Source organism: Dromiciops gliroides, chromosome 6 (genome assembly GCF_019393635.1).
Source record: "Dromiciops gliroides isolate mDroGli1 chromosome 6, mDroGli1.pri, whole genome shotgun sequence".
NCBI lineage: Eukaryota > Metazoa > Chordata > Mammalia > Microbiotheria > Microbiotheriidae > Dromiciops > Dromiciops gliroides.
In genome coordinates, this window is record NC_057866.1 from 20,214,910 (window position 1) to 20,224,333 (window position 9,424).

Genomic DNA, 9,424 nt, shown 5'->3' on the forward strand with positions numbered 1-9,424 from the left:
AACTTAACCTAACAATTAAAAACATAACTTGAGATAGAACATATTGTTTCATAATTAATATTATTATTTTTCAAATATATAAATGCATGCATACACACAAATACATTGTTAAGGGCTAAAATTCTAGCTAGTCTGTCTAAAATATTTAATGAGTGGTCGCCAATAAATTATAAGCTTTAGCAAGAGTTAGACTTTTAAGCATTTATTAAGGAGAATAAGAATTTAGTAAAGAGAGAGAAAGGCCTAGATTCCTATCTATTAAAGGGAGAGCACATTTCTAGCTCCGCTCTCCACCCGAGTCCAGAGGAAAGAGCGCGAGACCGAGCACCAGTCTCTTCCTTCCTCCTCCCACTAGTCCGCGTCACTTCCTGATACCAAAGAAAAGACTCCTGGTCTTGCCCTCAAAGACCTTCGTTTCATGGGCAGAACTCTTCTACAGTAAGTATCCAGCAGGTGGCGTTATTCCAATCATTACAGTCCCCCCTGTTGTTCCTCAAGAAACAAAATGTTTCCTTGACGGAACAGTAAAAAGAATATAATAACTATTGCTAACTAATAATATGTGAACAACGATATAGAAAAGGAAGAGAGGAAAGTTTTGTCCAGAGGGGCGATTTTTTTTTTTTGTCCTCATGAACCGACGCTTTGACATTAGTCTTGCAAAGGGAGGGCCTCTGCAGAGAATACATGTTACAGATGGTGTATATTATAACAGAAAGAGAAAAAAAACAACAAAAACAACAAATCAAAACTGTTCATTTAGAGTCTCTGAAAGTCTTTTCTCAGATGTCCTCTAGGTGTAGTCGTGGAATGGAAGTCTTTTCAGGGGTTGATGTGTGGATGCTGGTAATCAGCCAGGAAAATTTCCTACAAAATTGAGCTTAACACAACTTTAAAATAGCTTTGTCAATAATCAAATCAAACAATGAAAGTTCTCAAAAACATGTCTAAGGGAATTCAGAATCTTAGTTGTTACACATGAAACATATAATAAAACAAAAATTGAACCATTCTTTAAAATTATAATATTACTATAGTCCCCCCCTTATGGAGGGTAATTGAGAAGACAATTGCTGCGATATTAATTATTAAAAATAATTTTTTATCTTTGTTTCATCACTTTTTGCATCATCTGCCTAATTATCCTCATGCCATTATGAGAAATTTTAAAAATCTAATATAATTGGTAACAGGTGTCAAGGCCAAATTCAACACTGTTATTTATCATGACACCTGAGATAATTATGGGGGTTACCATAAAAGAACAGAGAAATGATGGGATTTGAGCATTCCCACACTTGAGCAATATGTACTGCCCATACAGTATGCCAGGCTTAAAATAGGTGGATGGAATATATGTCCATGCCACCGAACATATTGGAGGAAACTGAGTCAGACTTAATCAGATGCATGGGATTGAGATGTCCATGGCATCAGGCATATAGGAGGGAGCATAGAAGCCAGGTGTAGAAGTGAGATGGGTGGGATGAATACTTCCAGCCATCTGTACAATATTGTGGGGAAAAAGAGAATAAAATATTAAACCAAGAGAATCAAACCTCAACATTAGTCAAAAGCCGTTCCCTCGGCCATACCTTGACTTCATGCATGTCTCCCCTCATGTGACAGTTCAGTGTCTGCTCTTGCATGTATTCCTCTTGTGATTGGATGGCATCTTGGCCAACTGGCATCTGATAACTCAGAATAACGGCAATTAATGTCTTAAATGATAAATTCCCATAATTTAAAATCTCATATGGATTTAAAAATTGAGGATAATAAATGATTGCAAAAAATGTGAATACATCTTGACTCAAAATATAATATATAATTATGCAACAATTTCAAATAATACCCTTTTTTTTTACTTAGTATACTATTACTTTTGTGAAAAATCAGAACATATTTAAATAAAAGTTAAAGCACAACAGAATCTCAAAGAAAACTTTTTTTTTGAAAAGAGAAAACTTTTACAAATGTCCCCCTCTTTATTTTTTTTGGGGGGGAATATGCTTATCAAAAATAATACTTCTAGAATCAATTTACACTTGCCATGGCAACCAATTTTCCAGGGAAATGCTTTAAAGAGTTTGATCAAATAATCAGTTGAGGAAAAAAAAATAACAAAAACAAACAACTCAGAATATGAGAGCACAATACTCCTAGAATTAACATTGTATTATGAAATCAAAACCATGTTTCAAAATTAGATAGATGAATGAATAGAAGAAAATACACGTGGAATAATAAAAGACAATGAAATTCAAACTAGGGAAATCTAAATGAATATGAATTTAATATGAATAAGAGTCTTATAAAATATAAACTTGATCACATGACTATAAAAAGCTTTTACAAATATTCTCCTTGTTTTAAAACTAAGTATAAAACACAATCTCAAAAGCATGAAAATCTCTATGAAAATAAACCCATACCATTAATTTCAAAATGTAGGTGTAATAGCATAGAAATCCTATGTAACCTCTGAACTGACATTAATACTCTGAGTGAATTCAGAACACTTTTGATTCCGATATCTAAAATCCCCAACACTCATATCAATACCTTGCTGGTTACTCCTACATTTCTCTAAAATATATACCCTTCCATGGCAAAAGAAGCAGAGTCTTGAACTATGTTGATGGTTGTCATTCTTATTCAGCTTAAGTTTTTCTTCTTTAACCCCTCTATATTGTCTGTCAGTCTTTTCACCATACAAATGCTTTATAAGATTACTAATTAAAGACAAAAGCAGGTTAGCAAAATCATGAACAAAACAGGCATATGTGGAATTTAAAGGGTTTTCTAAAGTTGTCTCAGAAGCACAGCCAGGCTGGGGAAGGGCTGAGCCTGAAGCTGCAAATGTAGTTAGAGAAAGTTGGGCATGAGCATTAGATCTCTGGACTTCCCAGGCAGGGGAAGCAATGGGCTTAGCCATGGGAGGAGTAGAGGGTGGGGTCTGGAGAGGAGGGGAGGGACCAGCACAATTTGAATCAGACTTGATTTTGAACTCAGGCCTGGATTCCTCTTCCCCCACTTGGCCTCCAGGTGCTAGGGGATTAAAAGCTTCTAGAGGGTGGGTCATTGCCTCCAGGCATGCAAAATTAGAGCAACAATTAGTGTTAGAATTGGGAAAAGCTGCAGGAATCTCTTCAGGTTTCTCTGAAAAAGCATGGTTGGGAGAGGGAGAGATATTTCCTTGTGTGAGTAAGTTGCTGGCTCTTTTAACAAAAATAAAAAGAAAAATAGAAAATCCAGAAAAACAAAGCATTAACATGATCTTATCTCCCATTTGTCTGGTTAAACAGACTAAAATAAAAAATAGGGTAATTAGGGAGTTTAAAAGGTCCATTCGAAAAAATTTAAAGGGAAAACACAGCCAGTACACCAGTACTTAACAGTTAAAGGGAGAGGGTAGAGAAAATTTCTTACCCAACCAGAAGATCAGAAGACTGAGGTTTAGCTTTCCTCTTTGTGGTCAGCCATCTGTTAAGGGCTAAAATTCTAGCTAGTCTGTCTAAAATATTTAATGAGTGGTCGCCAATAAATTATAAGCTTTAGCAAGAGTTAGACTTTTAAGCATTTATTAAGGAGAATAAGAATTTAGTAAAGAGAGAGAAAGGCCTAGATTCCTATCTATTAAAGGGAGAGCACATTTCTAGCTCCGCTCTCCACCCGAATCCAGAGGAAAGAGCGCGAGACTGAGCACCAGTCTCTTCCTTCCTCCTCCCACTAGTCCGCGTCACTTCCTGATACCAAAGAAAAGACTCCTGGTCTTGCCCTCAAAGACCTTCGTTTCATGGGTACAACTCTTCTACAGTAAGTATCCAGCAGGTGGCGTTATTCCAATCGTTACAACATATATACACAAATATGTGTATATATACATCTACACGTGTGCATATACACATGCATATATGTATATATTTGGATTAACAAAATGTAAATCCATTTAAAAACCTAATTTCAAAATAGCTTTTTTATAATTTTTTTCCTAATACTCAGTACACACTAGTGATATAAGTATTAAATTGAGGGTCAGAAAATAATAGATTTCCAATCAAAAACAATTTTGCTCAGGGACAGCTGGGTGGAACATTGGATAGAGCACTGGCCCTGGATTTAGGAGGACATGAATTCAAATCAGGCCTCAGACACGACACTTGCTGGCTGTGTGACCCTGGGCATGTCACTTAACCCTCATTTCCCCACAAAACAAAACAAAAAAAGAAAACAAAAAATAAAAACAACAACAAAAATTTGCTCAAGAATCATTGCTTGGGAAATCTTCAGGTAATATTTTATTTCTATAGGGTAGTTTAACAGTTTATTAGATTATATCCACTTAATGTTGTGCCTGAGTTTTTAGTGATTGCCATTCTCCTCTCTGATCATCAATAGTCACTTCTCAGTATATTATTTTCTATCAGGACCTCTCTCTACTTCAAGACATTAACCAGCTACTATGTTCCAACTAAAATTGCATTACTTAAGTCTTTTGTTTCCTTTTCTGTTAACCTGGGCAAAATACATTTTTGCAAATATCCATCTATTTCATTTAGATTATCAAAATTATTAGCATATAGCTGAGCAAAATAGCTCATAATTATTTCTTTAATTTTCTCTTCATTAGTGGCAAATTCGCCCATGTAAGTTTTGATACTGGTAATTTGCTTTTCTTCTTTCTTTTGTTTAATCAAATTAACTAAAAGTTTATCTATTTAATTGGCTTTTTAAATAAAAAATGCTCATAGTTTTATTTTTTAATTCTATACATTTTTTACTTTCATTTTTATTAATCTGTTTTTGATTTTCAATTTTTCAAATTTGGTATTTAATTGGGGATTTTTATTTTGTTCTTTTTCTAGCTTTTATATTTTCATGCTCAATTCATTGATTTCCTCTTTCTCTATTTTATTCATGTAGACATTTAGAGATATCAAATTTCCCCTAAGAACTGCTTTGGCTGCATCCCATAAGTTTTGGCATATTGTCTCATTACTGTTCTTTATTATGAAATCACTTATTGTTTCTATGATTTGTTTTTTGATCCAATCATTCTTTAAAATGAGATTATTAAGTTTCCAGTTGATTTTTCATCTATCTTTACCTGGCCCTTTATTATGTGTAATTTTTTTATTGCATCATCATCTGAAAAGGATCCATTTAATATTTCTGCCTTTCTGCATTTAAGTTTGGAGATTTTATTACCTAAGGCATGGTCAATTTTTCTTTAGGTGCCATGTACTGCTGAAAAATATAGGTATGTTTATTTTTATCCCCATTCAATTATCTCCAGAGGTGTACAATATCTAACTTTTCTAAAAATCTATTCACCTTCTTATTTTCTTATTTATTTTGTGGTTAGATTTATATAGTTCTGAGAGGGGAGACTGAAGTTCCCACTAATATGGTTTTGCTATCTGGTTCTTCCTTAAGTTAACTTATTTTTGCCAAGAATTTGATGCTAGACCACGTGTTGCATATATTTTTTGAATTTATATTACTTCATTAAATTTCATGTCCAATCATCTTTTTATTGTACTATAATATAGAAAATCTTGTTTTATTTCATAAATTAAACAAAACAAAACAATAAAAGCTCTAAAATAGGAATAGACAATTGTACAAAATGGATTTCCTGTTTCATGTGCAATCAGCATTTGTAATTTTATATTGTTAAAAATGTTTTTTTTAATTCCATTAATGAAAAAAATAAAAGAAATAATGGAAGCCAATTGTTTTTTCTTTCTCTATTTCTTTCTTTCTTTCTTTTTCTTTCTTTTTTTGCAGTTTAAAGGGGGTTAAGTGATTTGCCCCGGGTCACACAGCTAGTAAATATCAAATGTATAAGGCCAAATTTGAACTCAGGTCCTCCTGAATCTGCAAGCAAATTTTTAAGAGGGAGTAGCTCATGCTGAAAGAGGGTAGAGCCAGTAATCTTTCTCTCCACACTACAAAAGAATCAATCTACCATTACTTATTAAGTATTCACCACGTTACAAGAACTGTACTAAGCACATTGTAGGACTTAGTTTTATAAGAAATCTATTAGCCCATTAAGTTGCTCAAGGAGTCCATGACTATTATTTTCTTCCAACACTGAATGTGCTCACTCAAAAACGTATTTGTTTCTGACTTCCTTCGAAAAAAGAAAAACAAATAAGCAAAACACCTGTTCAGCACACTACCTCTCACTTTACATTATTGTTCCTTTCTTCTTTTCTATAAAGAAATGGAACTGCAAAGACAGAAAAAAAATAGAACAGAGGCTTTCAATAATGTAGAATCAGTAAAATTATTATAATAAATTGTTAAGGAGCTTTAATGAAAGATTGTAAGGTTGATTCTACATCATGGCATACATTTTAATGATTTTCTGCCAGTGATTTTTCTGATTTCAAATATCTTTTCTTCATGTACCTATTTTTTTCCTGATTGCTCTTCGGATGGTTGTACAAACTGAAGGAGGGATTCATTAGAGAAAACAATAACTGAATAAAACTTAGAACATTAATGAGATATCACCACAAGCTTTATCAGAACAGGTTAGTCAGTAGTTATAAAATCAATGTAAATGATCTTATTGAGAAATAATTTTGAAATCCATTAATTTCCTGAAAGTTTCCTTCACATCCTTGTTCCTTAGACTGTATATTAAAGGATTCAGCATAGAAATCATTACTGTATAAAAAACAGATCCCAATTTGACTAAAAGCCATGAGTTTTTGGGATTGGGAATACAATAGAGAAAGAAAAGAGTACCATAGAAGAGGGTAACAGCTGTCAAGTGGGAGGCACAGGTGGAGAAAGCTTTATATCTCCCACTGGCTGAACGCATTTTAAAGATAGTGACAAAAATAAAAAGATAGGATGTAAGGATAATGATGATGGTGCTAAATATATTGAAATTTGCAATGATAAAAAGTATTAACTCACTGAATTGTTTATCTGAGCAGGAAGCAGAGATGATGACAGAATATTCACAAAGTTATTAATGATCTTGGTCTCACAAAATGACAATATAAGAAGTGAGTAAGTGAATATAATAGAAGAAATTGCACCCCATGCATATGCCACAGCTACTAGCAAGGCACAACGTTTTGGGGACATGGAAACTGTATAGATTAAAGGATAATATATAGCAACAAAACGATCATAGGCCATCACTGATAATATTACCATCTCTGTCACCCCCAAGGAGGTACCAATGGAAAACTGTGATGCAGGCCTTAATGGAGATAGTTCTGTCTTCAGCAACTAAGTTTTCTAGGAGTTTTGGAGTAACTGTAGTGGAGTAAGTGAAATCCACAAATGACAAGTGACTGAGGAAAAAGTACATGGGTTTGTGCAGTCTGGGATTGATCCTGATGATCACAATCATGCCCAAGTTTCCCACCACAGTGACTGCATAGATGATGAGGAATAGTAGAAAGAGGGGCACCTGGAGCTCTGGAAAATCAGAGAATCCTAAGAGGATGAACACGACCACAGTACTCTGATTGTTTTCAGTACTCACCATGATTCCTGTGGGAGAGACTTAGAAAAGGATCAAGAGAAGTAAAACATAAATTAAATTGACATACTGGATAAGGATGGTTATGAATTAGGAAATTCTCACTATTATTATTAGTAGTAGTAGTAATGATAAAACAATAGAATGTGTTTCAAAGTTAGTTACTTACTCTTGAATTCTACAAATTTGGATTGAGAGAATATCATGGTTTATGAAAGACGCCAAAGAAGTAGTGGCATACAGAATAATCTGAATATATGGATAATGTGTACATTCATAGAATCAAGTATAATCAAAGTATAAACAAAGATCCATTCAAGAAAACACCTCATTCAGAACCGTGAACTGAAGGAGAACCCACTGCTTCCTAAGGTAGCCTATTTTACTAATTTATACAAGAAAATGTAAGGACAAAATTCATCAATTTCTCCTCTGTTTTTGGCAGTCATTGTGTTAACTTGAATATGTCACTTCTACCCATTCAGTTTAATTCAATTGCCTGGAATCCAGCAGAATAAGTCTTAGCTCTCTTTCACATAAGAAACTTTTAAATATGTGAATATATATATATATATATATATATATATATACACACACACACATGTACATATATGTGTGTATACATACATGCACACACACATATATAGATACATACATCTATATATGTATGTATATATATACACACATATATCTATAAAAACACAAACATACGTAGAGAGAAATGTGTGTACACATACAACACATACACATCTATATGCATGTATAGATCTATATACCCATACAGACATGTACACATATATGTGTGTATGCATGTATGTATGCATGCATGTATGCATGTGTGCATGCATTTATGTATATCCTAAAACTCTAACCATTTATCTATATTTTTCTTGCAAGGACAGATGTCACAAAATTAGATAGCATTAAAAGAAATGTCTTTATATGATAGCATAAGTTGGATGTGACTGTTGAGAGAAATTCAGTAGCAAGAATCCAGTGAGGGATTTTTATATATACCATAGTTCACTCTTGCTTTTATGGAAACATAATTGCTATAGTAGCCATTATTATAAAACTTTACACTTAGCATTAGTATGTCAGTCCCTCATTTTATAAAAGACTAGACTCATGCCGGGAAAGGTTAAATGACTTGTCCAAGATCACAAAGGTATTAAACAGCAGAGGTGTGATTCTGACATGTTTCTTCTATATATACCTCTGTCCCTCTTCAAATTACATTGCCTCTCATCTTCAAAAGCAATTAGTTAGAAAATGGAAATAATGTTTCAAATTACACTTAAAACCACATAGACTATTAGAGTCTTTAATCTGTCATTCAAATCCTTCCATAAACTTGCTCTCATGAGTCTGATTGTCTATCTCAGTTGGAAATCTATAATTAGGACTAGTTCCAACATAAAGTTATATTCTATATACCATCAACACAATGTATCCTCCTGCCTCCACACCTTTACTCTCACCATACCCCTTACCTCAGTGACAATTTTCTGATTTTCCAATTATAGAAATCTTAAAAGTTCCTTAAGTAATAAGCAAATCTCTCAAGTTTGAAACCACTCCTTGACTATTCCTTGTCCATTGTCTATTCTCTTCTCTCAAAGCTATAAGACAATATTTTGTTTTGTTTTTGTTTGTTTGTTTGTTGTTGTTGTTGTTGTTGTTGTAAGATACATCAGGCTCTTACTTATATCCCTACTACTGGAACAGATTTTTGTTTGCATATGTTCACTGCCCTGACTCAGATTATGAGCTCTTTGATGTCAAGGGATGTGATACAGGTGAAGTCTTTTTAATATGTTGAAATGAGATTTACATATTTGGTGAAAATATATATTAAGAAGGAGAAAAAGAAATGTCCTTGGAGCATGCAAGTTACACACCAACCAA

The 9,424-nt window shown here is 33.5% G+C and overlaps 1 pseudogene; it reads right to left on the bottom strand.

Annotated features, from left to right (window-relative positions):
* Positions 1-6,583: 6,583 nt before the first annotated feature.
* LOC122730574 lies at positions 6,584-7,522 on the bottom strand (annotated as a pseudogene).
* Between the last annotated feature and the right edge of the window lie 1,902 nt (positions 7,523-9,424).